At 36.5% G+C, this 25,427-nt stretch overlaps 1 long non-coding RNA gene and 1 pseudogene across 1 annotated transcript in view; both read left to right on the forward strand.

Annotated features, from left to right (window-relative positions):
* LOC115289110 overlaps positions 1-25,427 on the forward strand; it is a 367,076-nt gene that overhangs the window by 127,142 nt on the left and 214,507 nt on the right. Inside the window, exon 2 of the long non-coding RNA XR_003907384.1 lies at positions 11,573-11,627. This is a non-coding gene — a long non-coding RNA (uncharacterized LOC115289110). The remainder of the gene's footprint in view (positions 1-11,572; positions 11,628-25,427) is intronic.
* Positions 16,368-16,542, forward strand: LOC115290887 (annotated as a pseudogene).

The raw sequence follows: 25,427 nt of genomic DNA on the forward strand, positions 1-25,427 counted from the left end.
AGAGAGAGAGAGAGAGAGAGAGAGAGAGAGAGAGAGAGAGAGAGGATCCCAAGAAGGTTCTATACAGACACCATGGAGCCCAGTGCAGGGCTCGAACTCGTGAACTGAGAGATACGACCTGAGCCAAAACCAAGAGTTGGATGCTTAATGACTGAACCACCCAGGCGCCCCTAAAATTAATGTTAACTGAAGCTCCTGCCAAAACAGATAACTTGATATTACTTGAACACATCTAAAATTTCCCACTTACTTGTCTTTTATTTGCTATAGTTTTTCTTTCTGGGGTATACTTTGGTCTCAACTTTTGTTCAAATTCTACCTGTGCTTTTAAAGTTCAGTTTCAAAGATTATCTCTTCCAAGAATTTTGTCCAATAGCACTTGGTTTGTACCTTTCTTGCGCATAGATTTGTGTGTGTGTGTGTGTGTGTGTGTGTGTGTGTGTGTGTTCCAGTGATTTGTACAATTATTTCTTCATGAGAGTATAATATTTGGTGGAACCGTGACTGGATGTTGCTCATACTTATAATTCCTATAGCATCTAACCCAGAACTCTCTATACAGTAAATTTATAATATTGTTTTGAGAACATGAACTCAGGAATTAGACTCTCTGGTGCATAGTAAGCACATTCTAAATGTTAATTGTAATTATTTTTGTTATTAAATCTTCAGTAAGTGTTGGTAGAATGTGGTTACATTTATTTGAAACAGTTTTCACATTATTTCCGACCTTGTTTATAAAGTGATTAATAATTGAGAAAACAAGCATGTTCTACACAGGAAGAATTGAGAAATGATTTATTTTCCTATTTACAATGCACATTCATTATAAGCCTTTTTGGGGGGAAGGTGCTAAGGTATGTTCCTTGCACGAAGTTAATTTAGTGGTTAGGCTAGCCTATTCAGCAAAGAAATTTCTTGAAATAAATCCTCTCTGCATCCTAAAAAGATCATTAAAATTACTGTGAATCTTTTTAGAAAATAAATACAGGGAGAAATCATGTACTTTTTACTATGACTTGCTCAACCGAATCAGTTATTATTCTCACTGAATAAATAGTTATACCTACCACATAATTACCTTGTTTCACTGTGAACTTTGGATATTATTCAAGAATAGGTCAGGGAGAATCAGTATGTATGTGGGAATGTGTGGGCTGATCCACTATCAACTTCAGTTTTTAGCATATAGACTTTAACGTCTTTGGTTTGTTACTCTGAGGTGATTATATGACATGAGTTTAGGAAATGCTAATATCTCAGTGTCCTCACACTAAGTTAACACAACTGGGAAATAGTAAAATAGTATTGATGTAAAAAAGGAAGTGAATGTGCCCTTAAAAATTTAAGAGAGTAGATCTCATGCAAAGCATGCTTACCATAGAAAAAAGCAAAAAATGAAAACAAACAAAATGAAAAAACTCCAAAAGGACCCAAACTTATGGAGGTGATGAATATATTTATTACCTTGATGGTGGTGATGCTGTCATAGGTGTATGCATATGTCCCACACTCATCAAGCTGTATACATAAATATGGGCAGCTTTCTATATAGTAGTTATACCTCAGTAAAGCTGTTAAACAAAACAAAACAAAAAATGTTTTGCATAGAACCTAAAACATATTCAGGGTTAAGAGTTTTCAGAAGTCCCTAAGAAGCTGGTGAAGGAAAAGGACCATGATAACCTAAAATGAGGGTAGGTTTTGGAATAGCATTAAATATACTTCCAATACCATAAAAGCTGTTGTGTAGCATAAAAGTAGATAAGCTTCCCAATTCATTTTAAGAAACTAGTATAACTTGACTCCTGAACCTTCCAAGGCTGAATTAAAAGGAGATCAAAGATCAATTTCGTTTGTATGACTGTTGCAAAATTATTAAAATATTGGCACTATTAAATTAAACACCCCCCAAAAGAAAATTATTATGCTCCAATGTGGTTTTTTTAAATTAAATTTGAACTTTTGGAGAAAGAAATATAAAATGTGTGAATTTCTCACTGGAATTTCTTGTCATTAAACTTTCAAAATATTTTTGTGGTTACTCTCAGAAATAATAATCACACTTTTGTTTTTTTCCTTTGATCCCCTGGTGTTTGGAGATTATTACAAAGAATTAAAAATTACATTGAATTTTTATTCCCCCTACCTTTAAATAACGCTTACCTAAGTTTTGTATGCAAATATCTTCTTTTGTTTCAAAGCAAATGTTTTCTTAATATAATGAGATTTAAAACTTCCTTAAACACAGAGATCTTGTCTTGTTTAAAGATTCATCAAAACAAATATGCAAGTTAATTACTTAGCAGGGATCCTTAGGTGGTTAGATGTTTATATATTTAATATAGCTCACCTTTGCCTCACTTAAAAAAAACAATACATCTTCAAATGTTAGGAACCAGATACTTCTGCTTATTTGAGTTATAAAAGAGGCAAATAAATGTAAATTAAAAATCACTTATACAGGTATAAAACATTAAGTATAGGTGATAACTCAGCCTCTAGTATTGACTAGTCATGTGCCTATATTGAAATTATTTAGCCACTTAGAGTTTTGAATTTCTTATTTATAACGAAGAGGTAAGGACTCGATGGTTTTTTAGATTCCAAATTATAAATTTCTTTCCCCCACACCAAAATTACTCTTTGAGTAGGACCCATAGATGGCAGTACCATATAATAAAATCAATGAAAAGAAAAACGATAGTTTTTTTTTGAACTTGTCCAGATTAGGGAAAAAACATAGTATTAAAACACATTCATTGTGGGATTTCAAATGGAAAACAAAAGAAAGCAAAACCAAAATGGTCATCATCATAATTACTTAGTATATTTTGTTTTATAGAAATCAGATTCTACTTACATGAGGGGAAGATGGGAGTAAAACTGAAGTCTGACTATTTCCACGTAATGCATTGAGGAGCACACAATTATGAGATTTCTAAAGGAATTAGCGACTCCGACTCTGGTTTCCAAAACTTAGATTTTGAAAAAGCCACTAGAAATAATGTACCTCTTAAGGCAAAAAAAAAAAAAATTAACCTGAAAATCTTCACCTGAAATGACATTTAACTGTGCAGGAAAAGCTCTTCACTTTAGGAGGATTTACAGGTTAAAAATATGAACCTGATCTAATAAAAAATCTGCATTGTAAGGTATTTTGAAATGAACATTCCTGGCATAAAGTATTTTAACCTAAGTTAACGCAGTATTTTCTCTTGGAGGACAGAGGGGTGACTGTCTTTACAATGACAGAGTGTCTGTATAGCATTTTACACATCTATTTGTAGAGTGGATGATTTGAGGAACTCAACGCAGAATCTGACCATAAAGAATGATATTCCTGAATAAAGTCACAGTTCAACCCACTCTGTCCCACTTACTGTGGATTTGGAATTAATAAAATTCAAATTTCATTAAGAAAAAATTCCTTGAAAGCTATAATTGAATATGCTATTAGTATATTACAAAGCATGTAAAACCAGGACATGTGAAATATGTACATTTAGGAACAGTTTTTTCCTTTCAAAATGCTTCTTCACATCATCACCGTGATGAATCTGGACATCACCATGCTGGAATCTGCCAATAAGCAGTTACTCACAAAATAGAAGTTGTGCAATCCAAATATTTAGTACTACTGACCTGGAGGGATGACTAATGTTCTTCACGTGAGACACATCAAGGTGCTACAGAACAAAGGCAGACTTCATTCAACTTTCTTTACAAAACATGGATGATGTTAGGATATAAAAAAAAAATAAATCACATATCTCAACAACAAAAGAGGTAAAGAAAGTATTATCCATTCAATTTATACATAGAACAATTATAACATGGGTGGTGGGACTCTAATTCATACATTCAAAAAGGCGCTGTTCCAGCACAAACTGTCCTGTATGTTGAAGTATATGTCAAGAACATATGTAGGACAGTGTGGTTGCTCTCCAATTGCCTACAGTCTCCTTGTGGAGACAGACATGTACACCTTGAAGTAGCTGACAGAGATACAGGTGCCAGGGACATAGCAGAATATCAGAGTGGAGTTGGGGTTTCCTGGAGTTGGTGAGTTCTGGGCATCACATGCAATAGTGGGGAGAATGAGAACATGGAGTCTAGAAAAAGGAACGCTTTTGCACCATCGGTGGGAATGCAAACTGGTGAAGCCACTGTGGGAAGCAGTATGGATGCTCCCCCCAAAATTAAAACTTGAATGACCATATGATCCAGTGACCACACTCCTGAGTATTTATCCAAAGAAAACAAAAACACGAATTCAAACACTACCTGCATCTCTATGTTTATAGCAACATTATTTATAATAGTCAAATTATGGAAGTAGCCCAAGTATCCATTGATAGATGAATGGATAAGGAAGAGGTGGTATATATATGCAATGAAATATCACTCAATAATAAAAAAGAATGAAATCTTGCAATTTGCACCAACATGTATGGATGTAGAGGGTATTATGCTAAATGAAATAATCCAGAGAAAGACAAATACCATGTGATTTCACTCATATGTGGAATTTAAGAAACAAAACAAATGAAAAAAGAAAGAGATAAACCAAAAAAAAAAAACCCCTAAAAACAAAAAACCAAAGTCACTCAACTATAGAGAACAAACTGATGGTTACCAGAGGGGAGATGGGTGGGGAATGAGGAAAATAGGTGAAGGGGATTAAAGGTACACTTATCATAGTGAGCACTGTGCAATGTATAGAGTTGTTGAATCACTCCCTTGCACACCTGAAACAATAACACTGTATGTTAAGTGCACTGGAATAAAAAAAAAAAGAACTAGGAGTCTAGAGGGTGCAGAGGCAGTATTCCCCACTTAAAAACAGGGTACCCTCCATGGCACCCTCTCATCCACAAGTAGACACTTCAGAAGGTTTTATCTCTTCCAAGCCTGCTTAGTCTGTCTTCCTGGTCTCTGTTGCTGGCTACTGCTTGGGGGTCTGGTTCTCATTTCTCCGTCAGCTACATTGGGGTTGTTGCTCCTTGGAGCTCATATGTACTCAGACTTGCCAAAATGCCTTCCCATCCTCAGTGCCCAGCACCCTTCATGCATGACAGCCAGGGGACAAATGTGGTGTGTGTGTGTGTGTGTGTGTGTGTGTGTGTGTGTGTGTGCGCGCGCGTGCACGTGTGTGTGCACATGCAACCAAAAGTGATTTGCTTAATTAAGAAAGCATTATGAAAATCAATCAGGGTTGTGAGGAGAATAGTTGGGTCTGAAGGAGACAAGAAAAGGCATCTGGTTTGATGTGATAGAAAATAGTTGCTGAAAGAGGCTGAGAAGAGAAGGAATATAATGAATGTCGTTTAATCACAGTGTCTATTATTTGGAAGTAGCACACTAGATAGAAATATTTTTTCTCATCAGGATTATAATCCATTTGGAAAAGAGTGAATATTATATTTCAGGCAGTGCCGGTGATACTTTCAGTGGTGTGGAGGCATGAAAGGGTTTGCCACATTTGTGGATTGTCAAACATTTGAGTGGGTATGGTAGGAAATTGCATGAGATGGGGCTGGTGGCAAAGTAAGTTGGGGTCTTGTTGTTAAAGATCATGGTAAGTAATTTGGGCTTTTTCCAGTTGGCTGTGGGGTCCCCACTAAGATTTCCAAGTCATTTTTGGCTTTGCTTCTTTTAGCTAAAAACTGAAGAAAGTAATTTAAAATCAAAGAATGAGGCCACCATGCTTTGTCTTCCCCCAAAGATGTTCTTGGTGTGTATGAGTCTCAGGAATTACGTCTAGTAGGTTCTTCAGCATTTCTCTGCCCCTAGATTTATGGTACTCTCTCCTTAGAGCTCATTGCTGTCTTCCTCCAAGGTCACAGCTTTTCTGATTCCTCCCAGTACCCCTTTCCTGCAGTGTTTTTAGCACAAACACATGCTCTGTCTGTCAAGTACTGTGTAAAAATGACTTTGCTGGAAGGCGTGGAGATTTCTGGGCATAAGCCACACACGGAGCAAACATTACAAGCAGATGGCCTCATTACTAGATCCTGCACGGGCCAGATAGAAACAGCGCTGGGCTTTTACAGGATGAGGCGGCTATGGTCCTCCAATCTTTAGTTTTCTCTTTGCTACTTTGCTCTCAGGTCTGCTCCTTAGTTTTAGTTCAAAACAACTCTCTTTGGAACTTTTCCATTTTATATTTCTTCTCCTCATTTAGATTCCACTCAGCATGATAAAGGTATATTAATAATATCTCTCCTCTAGGAGTTTTCTTTATGCCTGGATAGTTTTACTTACTGGTGTTTTTTTGCTCTGGTCTGCCCAAGTTCCCTTAGGTTCTTTCTCCATTCTTCAGTCTCACTCGGTCATCCTGTCTCCTGATTTTGCAGTTTTCTGAAGCATCTTTCTTCCATCACCATCTCTAGATCGCTCTCAAATCATGTGAGCATTTCTCAGTTGAACTTTCTGTTGCTTGTCAATCTGCTTCAAAATTGGTATGCCAACACCCCTCCTTTTCTACAAAAAACATGGTTATAAGACAGTTCACAATAAAGTCAGTGCAGGGTGAGGGGGTGAGAATATTTTAACCCATTAGTATTTAAGAATGTGAGCTGATGGGGAGAAAGAAGTAAGAAGAATGAGAGACAAATGAAAACCTACATGCCTAATTTAGTACTCCTTCAAATTCCCTCTTCTCATGTTTGAGTGGATCGGCAGACTCTCTGGCGTGTCTCAGTAGAGAAGAGATGAACACTCCTGTTTTATTTGCTTTACTCCTTGTAGTGTAGCTAGAAAATGGTTTCCTAATTTTCTTCCTTTTCTTAAGTATTACTCTTATAGTTATTATGTTTTCCCAGATGTGTTTTAAAGTTGGTGAAGGTAGAGGCTTTGCAATTATTACATTGTATCCCCCAGAGCACTCAAAACACAGGTATGGATATCTCTTACCTATGTTTTATTCCATGCTGTCTTTATCCTCAGACTCTTGGTGACGATAAGCTGGCTTCTAGTTGCTGCACTATTAATATCTTCCCACATTCAGATTCAAGAAAGCATCTCCCTAAACAGTCCAAACTAAATATCTGGCCCTGACTATCATTTGCTTTAATGGAGTCTTGGGTATCCCTGAATAGTTTCTGTGGTCAGAGTGATGAAATGGTCCAGTTGGTGAAGGAAAGGGTGCAGGAGGTGGACAAAGAGTTACCTCCACTTGAAGCACACAAAGTTAAGTGGAAGAGAAAATTGACTTTCTAGTTCCAAAAGATGGGGAAGTGGATGATGGCTATGTAACATAATAAATGTTCACTGCAATGTCTTTGTTAAGAAGACTATGCTATTGTAGTCCCCATGAATCTTGAGCAACAAATACCAAATGGCTCACGTTTCAGTATTGTGTAATGAGTTACACATTTCCCAAAAATGGCTCAGGTCAGAACCGATGAGAATTTGGAAGAGACTAGAGTCAATGTGAAGGCCACAAAGTGTTGCTAAAAAAAGGATTGTAGGAGACCTCTTATTCCTGATAGAATAAAGTACAAAGGCTTAGCATGATGCATACGATCATTTGCAATCTGACCCCAGTTTAATTCTATTTCATCTCCTGCCATTTTCTACTGTACCCTCTATAATCCAGCCCAATATAGTTTCTTATCATCTCTAAACACATCATGCTGTTGATGACTCAAACTTTCCCATCTTTGTCCTTTTCTTTTATTATGAGCTTGAAAGAACACATAAGGAAGAATGCTCAACTCAATGACTTGAAATTCTTATTTCATTCTTGGAATGCTCTTCTGTGTTCTTTCCAAACTGGCACATTTTTGTTTGTTTATAAGGACAAACCTCAGATGTTATCACTTTTATAAAGGTCTCAGTATTAGTCACCTCTGACTTGAATGCCTGGGTGAAAAGGGACAAAATTAAGCCAGAGGAGGATTATAGAAGGGAGAACTGGTTTGGGCAGGGAGTAGGTGGGGAGGATAATGGATTATGTTTCGGGCAGGCACGTCTGAAGTACCTGTATCGGGATGCCTGACTGGTATTTAGATGCAAGGGACCCAGATATTCAGCAGAGTGGCTTGGCCTACATGCAGATACAGATGTAGATGCTGCTACATAGAGATGGTGGATAAAGTTTCTCAATGAGAAAATTATCAAGGGTGGACTCCTGGAGAACACAGCATTTAAGAGGAGGGCCAAGGCACTGTATGGTAAGTAATGAGGATGAGGGAGAATTAGTGGAGACCTATGAGGAGACCAAGAAAAACTATTCTCAAGCAGTTAAACAGTGACTAAGGAGATAGAGTCTTTGAAGAAGGGAGTGCTTAGTGTCAAATGGTAAAGGCAGTTCAATAATGATAGAAATAAGTGATCAATGCCTTGGAAGACATGGGTGATGATTTTGAGAGAGTTTGAAAGAAACTTTGGGGACTAGAGAGAGAGAACTATAGAAGCAGTGCCTCTTTTGGATATAATGGTGTTAAAGGACAGTTCTGAGCATTCTATGATCAGAACTGGAGATACAAAATCTTTTCCAGCATGAATAAGAACTTGGGAATTATGGTTTTAACTCTCTATCCTGAATTTGGTGAAGGACTCTCATTATAGCATTATAATGGGTTTCTTTCTAGCATATTTTCTTTGAAGAGAACACTCCTTCATGTGAACATAATGACAGAAAAATGTAACTTCTTAGAAATCACATCAATGACTCTGAGGACAAAGCTGACCAAACACATTATTACCTCTTACCACATAGCACAAAAAGTGAAGTCCACTGATATGGACAGGAAGGAACAATTATTGCCTTGTTCCCACTAAACAAGTGTTATTCTTTATTATATCCTGAGGATGTCTATTTTTCTAATGAAAAAAAATTATTTTACAGTCACTAAATTGCTCACTGCTGGTTCCCTGGTGAGAAAAAGTAATAAACATATAAGGCATGGAAAGGACTAGAATGTGTGAGCTTTTTTGATATTCACTATTGGCATATTAAAACTCCAGGTTAAACCCATGATAGTGAGGGGCTGTGTGGTTTGGGCCTATGGTTGGTTGTCACAAAAGATCTCAAAGAATTAAGAGATTTATTTGGTGGTGGTTGTCCCTGGGTTTTGTTCTCTAGTCCAATATGTCTGGAAATATAGCAATTAACTTATTCAGAGAAATTCAAGCCTTGAGAAAAAGGACATAAAGGATCCATTTCAAATCCATGAAACCGATTTTTAGCTAAAGCAATAATTGAAGTTAAGATATGTATCTTGCTTAACTCTACATGGGAAACGAAAGCAAAAATCAGAAGATTGCCTGATGAGTGTATGGAATCAGAATAATACATAAGTAATCTTTTCTTCTAATCTGTGTTCTCTGGTCTTGCCAATGAAGAGAAATATTGCCCATTTCCCCCTATTAACTTTGGTTCTTAGCCTCTTTGAGACTTCAGTTAATGCTTTGGAACCTCTTACCATTCAAAAGCACATGCACCCAAGCCTTTTCATATATTTTGGTAGTTTCAAAGACTCCCCAAAACCAAGACTTAAAATTTCAGGTCAAAAGTCCTCAGGATAAGGATGCACAGTTTAGAGACTTCTTTTTCAATGCTTAAAACATGTCTTTCTCTGGGGCTCCTGGGTGGCACAGTAGGTGAAGCATCTAACTCTTGATTTGGGCTCAGGTCATGATCTCATGGTTGTTAGATCAAGCCCTGCATGGGATCCCCACTGATGTGGAGCCTGCTTAAGATTCTCTCTCTCCCTCTTGCTCCCCTTGCTCACTCTCACTCGCTCACTCTCTCTCTCTCAAAAAAAAAAAAAAAAAAGAAAAACAAAAAGCATGTCTTTTTCATCCCTGCAACAGCATTTAGATTAATCAGCCCTTGCTTGGTTTAGGCCAAGTAATTCTTGTAGCTCATGCCTCATTATCTAATTGACTCAAACAGAGTCAACAGGGGTTGGTATTTAGGTATCTTTCTCAGCTAGGATGTAAGGATATCAGTAGTCCTAGAATTCTGCCTATTTGGTAGAATCAGCAGAAATTCTTCCCACTACTTTTTGTTCAGATGGAGGAGACAAAAAAATTAGAGTTTATGTCAACCTCCAGACAGTATAAATAACAACATGAAGAGTTGGTGTACTTCTTTTGTGATGTCACATAATCCTTCCTATTTGTAATTCTCTTTCAAACTTGATCCTAGACCCTGTCTTGAAGTGTGGGTAGTTGAAAGGACAGCATGTGAAGGATATTTCCCTCTAATGGAAGGAGTAGATAATAGGTCATTTACTCAGTACCACTGGGGGTTAGATTTGTTTGTTTCAATCTTTCTGATACAAAACATACTGAGGCCGTAACAGATTTTTGACCATGCTTGAATCCTGTACTTTGATGATTTAATTGGGACAAATTTAGTTTTAATTGAGAGAAGTATGGGAACAGAACAATGATAATGTCTTTCAACTACTAGCTTTTGTTGTCACTATCGGAAGATACCTGTTCTCAAATACTTGATCAAAACAGTTGGTTGTTATATTCTACCTTGTGAAATGGCATGGCATGATGGAAAGATATTTGGTGACTATGTTAGTCAGGGTCCCAACAAGAAAGAGAAGTATATTCTAATTAAAATAATCTGAGAAGGGCTTCAAAAGGGACTGTTTCCCAAGGCAAGGGCAGAATTTAGGAAATCCTAAGTCAGGTGCAGTATTGCAGACCTGTTACCACAACTAGACCCTATAGCCAAAAAATGTGACCATAACCTGGAAGGGAGAACTGTTGTAGGGCAGGCCACCTTCAGTGGAACCCTGAGCTCTGGTGAAGGCACTCGGCCAGCTCTTGGTGAACCAGCAGGGAAGGAGGCAAGGACATAATCTGTCCCCCTCACTCCCTATTTTCCCTAGTATCTCTTTCTGGGTGTCCCTATTGTCACATTGATGTAATCATGCAGGTCAGTCATTTTGGTTGGAGGCAAAGTAGAAAAGAATAGAAAATGAATGGGTCTGAAAGGCAAACAAATATTTGAGACAGGTCTAACAAATTTGGGATCAAATTCTAGCCCCACTACTTATCAAATCTTTGTCATGTATAACTTCTTTAATACTCTGTTCTCTAACCCTCAGGATTTCTGGAAGAACTAAATGAATAATGTAAACATTGGAATGTCTGTTTATATCACATGACATACACATGCTCCAAACATGCCTATTGAATGTTTACTGAGTGAATGAGTACCTGCTTAATTAAAAAGGAAAGATTAGTAAAAGCAGAGGCTAAGAATGGTTTCCTTTTACAATTTATACACCATAAATACAATTTTTGGCGTGTGTCCATCTGAATAATATATTTTAAATATAGAAGAAGTATTTTCTAGATAATGTTCATAGGGAAATATGCATGAAAAAATAAATAATCATTACTGATAATGTATGATAATATGTCATAAAAAGTTAAAATTTAAAGTTTTCATGCCTTTGATGAGTCAGGGTGTCTTTCCAATGTTCTCATTTTATGAACTACAGTACATAAAACTAAGCCTCTCTTAAAAACTTTAGAATTTTAGAACTGGAAATGGCCCATGGAAAATCATCGGTTTAAACTTTTTATTTTGCAGTTGAGAAGGCTGAAGCTCAGAAATGTAAACTTGTCCGAAGTTAATGACCTTGGAGGTAAGAGAGTTACAGCTAGAATTCAGGAGTTTTGGCCCCAGTCTAAAAGCCATCTCCTTCTAGATTTTGATTAATAACATCCTAAAGAACAGAACTAACTAAAAGTTCCACACCTTATCAATCAGCATGAAGTTTACCCAGAGGATAGAATAAGCTTATGATTTCAATCTCCATCTGGATTCCGAGAGAGTAAATTAAAGCATTAATGTTTTGCAATTTAAAAAAGAACCTCTTGTCATAAGTGGTCATCTTCATTATGCTGCTGTCTTATGTGGATACAAACAGCCATGAGGCTCTTGTTATATATACTCCCAGAAAACTTGAAATTAGGCTCTGCATTATAGGGAGAAGCAGTAAATATATCCACTTGATACAAAGGATGCCTATAGTCCTTATAGAACAAGGAAAATAAACTAACTTTCTGTATCAAAGTATAAAGTATCTCACTTAGGTTTTTCTTTTTTTTTTTAATTTTACTTAAAAATTCTTTTAATGTTTATTCACTTTTGAGAGAGAGAGAGAGAGAGAGAGAGAGAGCAAGAGAGAGAGCGAGCAAGCGAGCAAGGGAGAGCAGGCGAGTAGGGGTGGGATAGAGAGAGAAAGAGACACAGAATCCAAAGCAGGCTCCAGACTCTGAGCTGTCAGCACAGAGCCGGGTACAGGGCTCAAACCCACAAACCACAATATCAGGACCTGAGCCGAAGTCAGACGCCTAACTGTTGGAGCCACCCAGGCCACCCTTTCTTAAGTTTTTCTTACTGTGATAGGATAGTTTTCCTTAATGTTTCACAAGAATTTGAGTGAGAAAACTCAAGGATTGTGATTTAGAATATTATATATAGGGTTATTTGGTCTTAGAAAAGGGAAAGTGAAAACTCTAAAGACAACAGAACATTGTCATTTATCCTCAAGAATAACAGATTTTTCTGGAAGGCTTGTTATCCAGCTTTTTTTGTTCTGTCTCTTATAAGAGGAACCACCATGAAGGCTGTCAAAGCATTCTGGGACTCCAAACAGAAAAAACATTGTTTAGGGGACCAAGGCTAAAATAATGCGGGTCTCCCATCATGCCATATGGAGGGGCCACTGTCCTAGAATGCTCATTTTCTTAATTAGGAAAACCCCACTCCCAAGTGCTTTGGAAACAACAAATGCTCTAGGGGATCAATCACAGCTTCAGATTTTTCAATTAACTTTTCTTTTATTACCCCTCATTGATAGGCTTTGAAGTTGTTTCAATTAACATAAAATTTAGAACCAGAAGACTTTAAACTTCTGAGCTTCTAAAATACTATACATTTTATCCAGAATAATTCTTATGAACAAATCAATAAAACAAATTATTGTTATGATTCACTAGCAAAAATGATAGCCTTAAGAGACTTAATCCTTTCTTAATCTTCACAGTGAGTTTGAACTTTGTACTTGGGTATCATTAGTCCCGTTTTACAATGAGGAGACCAATGTGAGAGAGCTTAGGAAACTTAGCTAAACACACAGAGAGGCAGAGCTACAGTTCCGAAATAAGTCTGTCTGACCTCAAAACCCGTGCCTTTAAGCACTACACTGTATTTACTTCCAGATTTGTGAAGACTCTCTCCTTCATCCTTAGCCTGCAAGGCCGTGGGATTGAGTAGAATAGAGGCCACTACAATTCTGTTGGGGACTAAGTTCTGGCTGTTTATTTTTAAAATTAAACATGACTTTTATTGTTTATTCTTTTTACAAAAGCAATATGTACCTTTTGTTGAAACATTAGAAATTACTACTAAAAAAAGGAGTAAAAATACATATTCTTTCCATTCAGAGATAATCACAGTTCACTCTTTGGTTGTATATTCTTCTGCTCTTTGTGTTCTCAATTTCATCTAGTGCAATTATTTGTTTTTCTTTGGTTATAAAATGTTTACAACTCATTAGCAATATTTTCATAGAAATAAATAACGGTAAAGACGGTTTTCTTTTCTACAATGAGTGAGATATTTTTTTTCTACAATGAGTAAGATATTTTTTTTCTACAATGAGTAAGATACTTTTTTCTACGATGAGTAAGATATTTTTTTTTCTTTTTAAAGAATGTTTATTTATTTTGAGAGAGAGAGAAGGAGTGTGTGTGTGTGTGTGTGTGTGTGTGTGTGTGAGCAAGGGAGAGGCAGAGAGAGAGGGAGAGAGAGAATGGTTGAGTGTAGAGCTTGACTTGTGATTGGATCTCAGGATTGCAAGATCAGAATCTGAGCTGATATCAAGAGTCAGAAACTTAACCAACTGAGCCACCCGGACACCCCAAGGTATTTTCTTTCTACTTAATCTTTAAGTGGCACAAAGCCTAAACTGTGGTTTACCAGTGGGGTTTAGCCCAATATTTTTAATGACCAAAAAGTAAAATTAGGACACAAAAATGAAATGTAAGAATATCAGAAACTCTATTGGAAAAAGGAAAATCAAGAGTGGTTGGGAATTCTTTGCATTGTTGGCTTAGTCTTCAGGGTTATTTCATTGTAATAAGCCGGTAATAATGGACATCATCTATGCTCTGTCTCTAGCCCAACTCCCTATCCTTGAATTCTTTGTGTGGGATTTTTTTTAAGCGGAAGGAAAAAAATGATAATAAAAAGGGTTCCTTAACGTCAATAGATTTGTAAGTCACTCATTTGCCAGTGAATTTAAAGGCAGTAATAGCAAAAGATCAATTTGTGCCACCTTGAAGTTTAGGAGTCATAGAATGGCTTGCAATGGATTACTGATGAGTTCCACTCACAGATTTTAAAGACATTTTATGGATTTTGCCCAGGCATCTAGGACCCTTTCTGTTAGAAAAACAAAACAAAACAAATGAATAAACCAAAAAATAAAACAAGTTAAATCAAATTACCAATTGGTAGAAAAGATAGCACTTTTCCCTTCTCATCTACTATTTTACTTCAAGTTTGAACTTCATAAAATTTTCAGTAAATCCTTGCCACTTCCAGGTGGGGTGCCTATAATGAACCAGAAATCTAAGGTAGAGTAAAAAAATGACAGAATTGGAGGGCACAAAGGAAATAGAGTTTTCAAGATACCGAGTGATGTCTAAGAACACTAACTTCTTAGTGGCAATTTTAATATTCTAGTTTAATCCAGAACTGTTTTTCGTGGAGTCAGAATAAAGAGGCCAAATTGAATATACCTTGATACAAATTCAATTTAGTTTTTAAATTGGCATGAAGCATTTTGAATTCTATTTGTTTTGTGTTTTTTTTTAAAAAATCTGTTAGATTTAAATCAAACTAATAGTTTTTTACGTCACTCCTAGTCATTTAAATCACAGATAATAGGATGGTTTTCTTTCTTAGGATTTTTAGTGCTTGTCACTCCACAATTTTTATTCTTTTAGATGCACCTGCTGATACAAAAAGGAGTAGCGTTTTCAGGGAATTTGACATTGATAGTCACACATAGTTACCTAAGTGATTGTTTCTAGACCCCAGTTTAGTTTCCTCATAGTTGTACTGCAGTAGGCATAGCATGTATAGAACAAAACAGCTATCTGCATACGGACCATTCTCTCCATCATAGGATTTAAAGAGTTGTGACTTAGATACCCATATGTCTGTGTTTAGAACTTTAATGTTAAAGTCCACTAAAGTCACTGTGCCCCCAAGTATTTGCCCCAATGTACCCTTTCCTTTATTTTCAAATTATTTTTAATGTTTATTTATTTCTGAGAGACAGAGAGAGATGGAGCATGAGCAGGGGCGGGGCAGAGAGGGAGACACAGAATCCAAGGCACGCTCCAGGCTCTGAGCTGTCAGCACAGAGCCTGACGTGGGGCTCAAACTAACGAATCGTGGGATCATGACCTGAGCTGAAGTTGAATGCTTCACAGACTGAGCCAAAGTACCCTTGCTTAGTTTTGCCAATATTCATTGTATTTATATATATAATATAATTTAATTTGTATTTTGTATTATAGGTCCCTAGAATTTAGAAAACAATAGTAGCCCCATTTGGTGAAAAGTAGAGACCAAAAATCTACTTTAATATTTTCTCAGCCTTACTCATCTGACAGAATGTAACTGATTTCCATTGCTTTGAGGACTATTTTGCCTCTGAGACCCTATGGTTCAGTGTTCATACACAAAAGGTGTCTGTCCTCCATGTGTCAGGGCTTAAACAAAGCCTGCAGCCATAAGGAAATCCTGTTTGGGCATATCAGTCATTGGCATGCTTTGTGGTTACTGTCAGTTTTAAAAATAGTTTTGCAAAAACAGACCTACAAACTGGGACATAGAGAAAAAAGGACAGAGAGTAGAATCAATGGCAGCCGAGGGAGGCTTTCTTTTTCTCTTCGCTGCCGAGGCAGAACTATAGCCAGCGTCCATTGGAGTGGTGTGAATGTAGGATTTCTGCCCATTTGCAACTCATGTTTTAAGTACAGTACATAAAATGCCCACACACATGAATACCAAGGTTCTGGTTGTTGACAGTTATCAAGTATGGTGCACGCTTTCTGAAACATTTAAAGGACCGCAGTTCGACTTCTATCCAACTCCTTAGACTCCCTGTTTTGAAGGCTCTGATAGAGGCAGAGGTGTAACTGTGATGTCATGTGTAATGTGACAGCATCCTCAGACATGTTCTTCTCTGCCTCTGGGTTAACACATAGTTACTGAATCTGAAAATAATTTGCCTATAGGTGTTAAAATCTGTTGATTGGTCAACAAGTGTGTGGTTATTTCTTTTTAATAAGTATTAATTTGGAGCTTTGCACAGTGGCAGTATTGTAGCCAATGAGGTTTATCCAAGGCACATTTATTGCTAGTAGAAGTATTGATTGGGATACTTTGAAATTCAGTTAGGAAAAGAATGTCCTGGGAAGTCTGCCATATCTGGATTGTGATTTTAGTTACCACACATAATCTCTCCGAACAATGGGGACAGTGGGTCCTACCCTATTGCTTTTTATTGGACACTTGTCATATTTGTGCTTCTTACCCATCATGTTTTGCTTAGTCTTTCTGCTTGAGTGAAATCTCCAAGTTATGAAGATAGAGCTTTATTGTTACAGAGGTCAGAACTGAAATCCCCACCAGCCTCCCTTGCACTTAGAACACACCTGGGCTTCACTAGCCAAAGGTATCATGGGAGCCTGTATTTTAGTTATGAGCAATGGGAAGGGAGAGTTTGGTGCTTGATTTTACTTAGCTGGGGCTGGCAGTTGAAGCATCTGGTTATTGGAGGAGATACTACTTACTAAAAGTCTGTATAAGTTATAAATGTTTAAGATAAAGAAAATGTGGTAGCTTTCACTATCGTGTGAATATTTAGTGGTTTTGATCCTTTCCTGGGGCTGGCTCTGGGTTTAAAAAGAAGCCTGCCAAGTCCAGTCAAGTTTTAGTAGAATAGGTACAGGAGTGACTATTAAGGAAGGAGTTCTTGCCAGAGACTTTTGTTCATCTCTTAACTATATTAAAGTTACACATCTCTTTATTCGTCCTAAACTTTTTGAATTTATAAGGAAAAGACAGTAGAGAGGTATCTTAGTCATTTTGGGGTGCTATAACATAATACCATAGACTGGGTGATTTATAAAGATAGAAGTTTATTTCTACCAGTTCTGGAGGCTGGGAAGTCCAAGATCAAGGTGTTGGCAGACTCTGTGTCTGATAAGAGCCTATTTCCTTCTTCACAGATGACCTTCTCGTTTTCCCTGTTTCCTCACATGGCTGCAGGAAGGAACAAGGAGCTTTCTGGGTGCATCCTTGAAGAGTCTACCTTCATGATCTAATCACCTCCCAGGGGCCCCCACCCCCAGATACCATTACAGTGGGGGTTAAGTTTCAACAAGTGAACTTTGGGGGACACACAGGGTTTACAGGAGTTAGTATTGTTTTGAAACCTGATCTATGTTCACTTACATGATTTTATTCATTTCAAACAAGCCTCCTTTTAGCCTTTATCTTTTCGAAGGAAAACATCCTAATCTTTAATCTGCACTTCTATATAAAGTATTCCATTCTTTGATAAGATTAGTCAGAAATATTCTGCATCCTGCTAGCTATCTTATGGAAGTAAACACCAGAAGTCTTCTGTTATTTGAGATGGTGAAGATAGTAAGTGTTTACATATACAGTACTAGATGCAAGCTAGGAACTATAATTCTGCTTGGAAAAAAATTGCAAAGGTAAAAGTTTAAAATAAACTTAAGCTTTCTTTTTTTAATGATAAGACCAAATAATCTTTAAAGTAAAGCATTTAACCAAAATCTGTGTAGGATGGCTCATTACTTTTGCATCAGTTTCTATAATGAAATGAGAGCATCAAGGAAGAGAGAATCATAATACATTCCAACTGAATGACTTGGTGGTTTCATGGTTGAGATCATCAGGGAGCATCTCGTTAGAATTTCATCCAAATGCACTTCCGTAAAATTTGTACAGAAGGGGCCTTGGAACAAGAATGATTATGTAAGGGATGGTCATTTCACAGATGAATCAGTATTCCTTTCTCTCCTCCTACTTTGTCAGAGTTGTCCCTTGATTCACCATGAAACAACCCTGGAGAAATAAACTTGACTTCTCAGCAATGATCTCAAGGGCATTTCTGCTTCTTGTTAGTCTGTCTTAGTAGATGCAAACAATAATGTTCCACACATGAAGATCTTGTTTTTTAGTTGCTGCATACTTTACACACATATACACGATATATGCACTATAATTACTTCTTAACTAGCCCTAAAGGAAAGAGATGAGTTTAGGCTTTGTTTGACTTAAAATAATTGTTTTTCAGCAAAATAATACAGCTATTTTATCTATCAGTTATATAGATATTTGAGAGATTACTCATCAGTTTGGAATTTTAAAATGTCTACAATAGGGGCACCTGGGTGGCTCAGTTGGTTAAGTGGCTGACTTTGGCTCAGGTCATGATCTTGTGGTTTGTGAGTTCAAGCCCCACATCAGGCTCTGTGCTGACAGCTCAAAGCCTGGAGTCTGCTTCAGATTCTGTGTCTCCCTCTCTCTTTGTCCCTCCCCCACTCACATTCTGTCTTTCTCTGTCAAAAATAAACATTAAAAACTTTTAAATAAAAATGTCTACAAGGAGGTAGAGTGAAGCACCAACTGACTAGTGCAAACTTTTCCACACATACATGGAATGCCTCTACTAAAAATAAACGAAATTGATAGAGTGTTCAGGTTATTGACCTTCTGGTTATAATTTAGTTTATTCGAATGGGTGGCTCAGTTGGTTAAGTGTGTGACTCTTGATTTTGGTTCAGGTCATAATCTCATGGTTCTTGGTAACAAGCCCTGCATCCGGCTCTGTGCTGACAACATAGAGCCTGCAGGGGACTCTCTCTCCCTCTTTCTCTGACACTCCCTCAATTGCTATCTCCCTCTCTCCCTCATCTTTTCTCTCAAAATAAACATTAAAAAATTGCTTTAGTGTAGAATTTTAAATAAATTTTAAGTCAGAATCTTTATGGTAAAATCAATATTGTAATATATATTTAGCTACTTTTCACTATTCCCAAATGGTCCAAATTATATAATGTGCTATTGAGAAAGGACATACACTATAAGTAAAATAAGCTGCAGAGTCAATTGTGTTTAGTACAACTGAGTGCTATCCTTTCTTTTGAACACAAGTTTAAAAACTTATCATACTACCAACCTACATTAATTAATTTACAGTATCTCATCAGAGGCTCACAACTCTGTGAAGTAGGGTTTATTAGTTAAAGGCTTTAGCTGCAAATGACAGAATTCACCTTGGATAGTTGTCTAAAACCACAGATATATAACAAAATGTTCAAATCTTTGAGGGGGCTGAGGATCACACTCAAGGCTGTGCATCGAGAAACAATGCTCAACACTTACCTATAGAACTTTCATATTGAAGAGAATGCTTTTGTGTTGCCCGAAAAATATGAAGTGTCAGGAACTCAGGTTTACTGCCATGATTGTGGCCATCAATACCTATTCAACTTTTGTGTCAGGAACTCAACCTTAGTACCAAATTCACAGGTGTGTTTTACAGTCAGTGGTAGCATATAGTTGTAGACATAATACAGATGTAATTTCATTACAGATGCAATGGCATTCTTCCCTTTGGCTCATCCACTTGCTTCATGTTCTTCATTTCTGACAGCTCTGAGTTCTCCATTCGATACTCATTGGCCCCACATCATGAGCTTTTCCAGGAGAAGGGGGGGGATATGATTGGATATTGGGGAATGGGCTGGCCATTTTGGAGGTTCTTAACTTTCAGGAAGAAAGTGGTCCTAACTAAAAACTAGAGAGGGACAGAAGCAGTGTGAAGATACTCATCCTTTTGGGGAGTAGAGTCTGGGGGCTGATGAGTAAGAGGAGCAGAAAAGGAGATAGTAGTACATCAAAAGAAAAAATTTTCTTAAGCCACCTGTTTTGATGAACATCTACACAGTACTAACAATCACCTCATGGCACATTTAAAACCATTAAACCAAAATGGTTATTCTTGAGTGAAAATTAATGTTGCCATGTCTTTAGAGATAATATGAAGTTTTTAAAAACTGAAATGACATAAAAAATTAAGAACCATAAGTAATTTGTTGCCAAGAATCAGATTTAAAACAGGCAATTCCTGCTGATTACAGCTTCATTGTTTCCATTTTGCCATCAGTTTTTTTTTATCACTCATCCATATTTGTCCTTTTATTTGAGGGCTTCCTTCTAGATCAAGATGCTACACAGTGATTTAGGCAGTTAAAAAAATTGAAAGACGTCCTCCTCCATGGAGATCAAAGCTCTCCTTCTACTTGCTCCCCTCTCTCTACTCTTGGCCAAAGCAAGTGATCATGAGCTTGACCTTAGAGCTTTCATATCCTCTGCCCAAGAGATTCTCATGCAACTCCTTTTTCCCTTTAAAATTCTCACTGATATTATTTAGAAGGTAAAGACAAAGGAAAATTTAGAAAAGGATCAATTTAAGAGAGTTTCGAAATAAACTATTAAAACTGAAGCCCTCATTGAAAAGACTTCAAATATGTATATGTTTCAAATGATTATTTTTCAAAAGAATAGTATCAGTGAAATGACTTTGAATTCTTCTGCATAAGACATTTATATACCAAGAGAATAAGGCCAAAAAAAAAGATATTTTGGGCATTAGAATCATGCAAAAAAAAACCACCTTAAAATTATAAGACGTCAAGAAAATATCAAATGTGAACGTATTTTTAGATAGGTAAAATTTATGTTAGAAGTTTGCAGGCATTGAGGCTTATATAATCATTTGGAAATTTGTATGTATATATAATTATGATATTTGAGAAATAATTATATTAACTATCAAACACTAATTTAAAGATATTTTTTCTATTTTGACTTAATATATTTTGGGTTTTAACTATAATTTATTTGATTTGGTTGTTGGTCATGGATGCAATTCCCCAATTGTAATGTTCACATGAAGAAATATGGTCCAATTAATGACAGCTTAGTTTATGACAACTTCTAGGAGAATACCATGATAAGAATTAGAAGTAGCATATTTGTGTAATTCTCTTACAGCTTTCTGTAAGGGTGCCAGGCACATAACAGATGCTAGGCTCAATAAATATTTCAAGGTATATTAAATGAAAAAAAAGTTCTTGAGCAGCATGTATAGAATATTACTTTTATGCAAAATGGAGGGCAATAGATAAATACATATTGTATTTAATATTTTTGAGCATATATTTTTATTTCAAGAACACACAGACACAATAGTGACAATTACCTTGTTTGAAGTTGAAGCAGGGAAGAGGACTTGATGGACAGAGGACCAGATTAGGAGGGATGCTGTCACTGTGGACATTTTCATATATTTTTTTTTGATTTTTGTAATCTGTGACTATGTTATTTCTCAAAAATACTTAAAATAAAATGAAAACAATTAGAATTTTCTGTATTTATAAATGAATTATTACTCTTCTGAAATCTTTCTTATAAGCAATATAGCTGTAATTTTCTTTCTTTCTTTCTTGCCTTCTTTCCTTCTTGATACTCTTTCTCTTTATTCTTGTTCTTTTTACTCAAGGCATTCTAAATAACCAATGTATAACATCTGGGACATAAATTATAAATAAAATTTACCGTAATTACTTTTTGGTCAGCACTTCACTTGAAAACTATAAGTTTTTTTTGGACTATCCATATGTCCAATTTTACAGTCTTTAAAATTGATGGCTTTTTCAGAAATTTGGCATGGTCCACAGAGGAAAAGAAATATTGAAAAGATTAAGAACTAAATAAGAGTGAATAACCAAAACACGAGCCTCAAATGTAGACCTCAAGTGTTTACTATACATGTCAGCTTTCTGGGAAACTCTAGTTGCTGGTTGAAAGACAGAGAAGATATATCTGTGAAAACCATGAAGACTTCTCAGCACCCATATTGAAAACCACTGAACAATATAGTCTAAAAGTCCCCTCCAGCTCTACCAGTCAGTCATTCCATTGCAAGAGAGATACAGAGAAGAAAACAGAATCCAAGATGAATCCTTTTAGAGCAAGTTGAAATAACTTTGAATTGATTGCTATGACTGTAACATATCAGCACATAACTTTGACCAACTCAGTTTAAACAAACATAACAAGGGACAACTTGTGGTAGGAGAAGAAAGAAGCTCTTGATGATAAAAATTTAATTAACAAAAGAAATCTTCAACCCTGGAAATCTCTAAAAACAAAATCAGAACTTCCTTAGGTGACTTAGGCATTTTCTGGATAAAAAGCTCTTTTTGAGTTTTGAGTAAATGTCTCCATAGACTATTTAAGAAGTGTCTCAGATAAATTGTCACTTGGTAAAACAATTATTCTCTTTACTATGTAAATAATTCAATATATAGGCAAGATGTTTAAGATTTTGTATTTTCCGCTGTATCCTAGCTGTATGCTTTTTGTAGATAATTTGTTTAAAGCATTAACCATTTAAAATGTTTTTTCTAATGTTACCTTATTTTTGAGAGAGAGAGAGAAATAGAGTGCAAGCAGGTGAAGGGCAGAGAGAGAGGCACAGAATCTGAAGCAGGCTCCAGGCTCTGAGCTGTAAGCACAGAGCCCCACACAGGACTTGAACTCACAAGCCATGAGATCTTGACCTGAGCTGAAGTCAGCCACTTAACTGACTGAGCCACTTAGGTGCCCAAAGCATTAACTGTTTTAACCAGTAAGCCACTTTGGTAGTTATAGGAATGATTTGTTAACACTGCTATTTAATGCAAATAAGAATGCATTTATAGAATTAGAAATCGACATTTACTTAAATTTGCATTATATTTCATAATTTGCCTTATAATTGCTTTACTTTTTCACAGTATTGTATTCTTGTAAAATATATATTTACTTCAGTAGCTTTTATTGTCCCTAACATATTGCCAACATTTAGGCTATACAATTAATCTGTAGTCAACCTTCACATTCTCAAGTTCTTCCAAGAGGGCACAATGTACAAACTAAAACACCTATTCTTTTTATTTTTTATTTATTTTTACTTTTTTTGTATGTAATCTCTATTCCCAAAGTGGGACTCAAACTCATGACCCTGCCATCGAGAGTTGCATACTCTCCCAAATGAGCCAGCCAGGTGCCCCTAAAATACACATTCATAAGCTAATAATGTCTTTAGGGTAAAATGGTTCAACAATGTAGATTGACCATAAATTGAATTTAGGCTTGGGGAAAATTTTCCTTCCCTAATCCACTGGTGTTACAATTGGATTCTATTTTAAACTATTCCGGAGGTATTGAATATTAACACATATTAACTGCTGGAGTTTATTGCATCAGTGTGCTGACCCACATTTTGAAGCCTCAGTATAGTTTCAAAAACCTCAATAATGCATTATTCTGTTTTATTGTTCTTTTGAATTCTTATCTAATTATAAGATAATGTCTTTTATGTAAATTAATTAGGAGTTAATCAGAAGTTCCTAAGCAGGAGGTAACATTGAGGTATTAGCTTCCAACCAGACATTTAGCTTGAGTTATTCTAGACAATCCTAGACAATCACTACTCAAGTCATCCTAGACCATCACACACTCAGTCTAAGTTTTAACATCCATAAGGAGATGCCATAACTTGTTTAGACATTTGTTTCATACTTGAATCTCTGAGGCTCCATTTCAGGATTAGATTTCTTGTTTATTGAACAAAGGGAAGCAAATGGGTCATCCACATTATTTCCCCAACTTTTTAGTTTGAAAAATTTGAATACTTAAGAAAATGGGCACTTCTCTTTCATTCAGTTGTAGAAATTCAACACTTTTGCTTTCTTTCTCTCTCTCTGCACTCCCCTAATCTGTCTCTCTCTCTTTATGTTTTATAAAAAATGTTTATTTTAGAGAGAGAGAGAGAGAGAGAGAGAGAGAGAGAGACAGAGACAGAGAGAGGGAAAGAGAGAGAGACAGAGAGAGACAGAGACAGAGAACCAGCATGGGGGAGGGGCAGAGAGAGAGAGGGAGAGAGAGAGTCCTAAGCTGTCAGCACAGAGCCCGATGTGGGGCTTCATGCAGGGCTGCATCTCACCTGTGAGATTATGACCTGAACTGGAAGCAAGAGTTGGACACTTAACCGACTGAGCCACCCAGGCACCCCTCTTCCTCTATATCTTCTTCTAAGTTTCAGTCATCATGACACTTCATCCTTAACTACTTCAGCTTGTAAAACCCAAGAACAGGACATTCTCTTGCATAACTACAATGCCAGTCTCACACCTAAAATGTTAATTCAATAACATTGCCTAGTATGCTGTCCATATTCAACCGAAGACGTGTCTTTTAAGAATCCAAGATCCAGTCAAAGTTCTTGCATTGCATTTGGTTGTTATGTGATTTTAGTCTCTTAATCCAGGCCGTTCTGCTTGCCTTTTTCTTGTTTATTTTTAATGACATTGACTTTTTCTTGAAGAGCATCAACTTATTGTTTTGTAGAATGTCCTGTTATGATTAGAATCAGGCTAAATATTTTTGGCAAGATACCACACAGATAATGTTGCTATTTCTTATTGTATCAACTGATATCAGGTTGTCCCACAGTGGGTGTTGCCAAGTTTAAAAACTTGATTAAGTTTTGAATGTGAGATCTCTCCATTGTAAAATGTAGATTCCTCTTTGCATTTAATATGTAATCTGTAGGTTGATTGAGAGACTGAATTTTGGTGGTTTTGGCATTCAGTAATGATCTTGTCTGGGTCACGTATTACACTGATGATGGGAATGATGTTTTTCTGGTTTGGTCCATCAACCTACGTTTATGAGGTATAATTCTTTGTATGCATCATTATTATAGTTGAAGTTAAAGATAAAAATTAGCATTTTTCCTTTGTTGGGAATAATCAGTGAGGGTGGTCAGTTTAGTGGGATGGCTTAGTTGGTCAGGACATGCTTATAAGGAGCAAAGGCCATGGCTACAGTGTTCATATGGGCCAATTATCCAGGCTCTGTTTCAAGGCCAGGGTAGGATTTTCCTCTGCCAACTTAGGAATGTGTGCCAGTGGCCAGCCACCTGGGAAACAGAGCATACAATAAGGCTAGAGATGTGCAAATCAGTCTAATTCAAAATACAGGCTCAACTAATGGTGGATTATCTTTTTACATGAAAGATGGCAATTATTACTATAGAAAGTCTATTTTTTCCCAATTTATTTCTTTAGGTCCTATTTTATTAATATTTAAAGATTTTTGTGAGTTGCTCTTCTATTTCGGCAGAAATTAAGGACTGGCTTCCTTAAAAATTTTTTTTAATGTTTATTTAGTTTTTGAGAGAGAGAGAGAGAGAGAGAGAGAGAGAGAGAGA

This window comes from Suricata suricatta, chromosome 4, assembly GCF_006229205.1.
Source record: "Suricata suricatta isolate VVHF042 chromosome 4, meerkat_22Aug2017_6uvM2_HiC, whole genome shotgun sequence".
In the NCBI taxonomy this organism is placed as follows: domain Eukaryota; kingdom Metazoa; phylum Chordata; class Mammalia; order Carnivora; family Herpestidae; genus Suricata; species Suricata suricatta.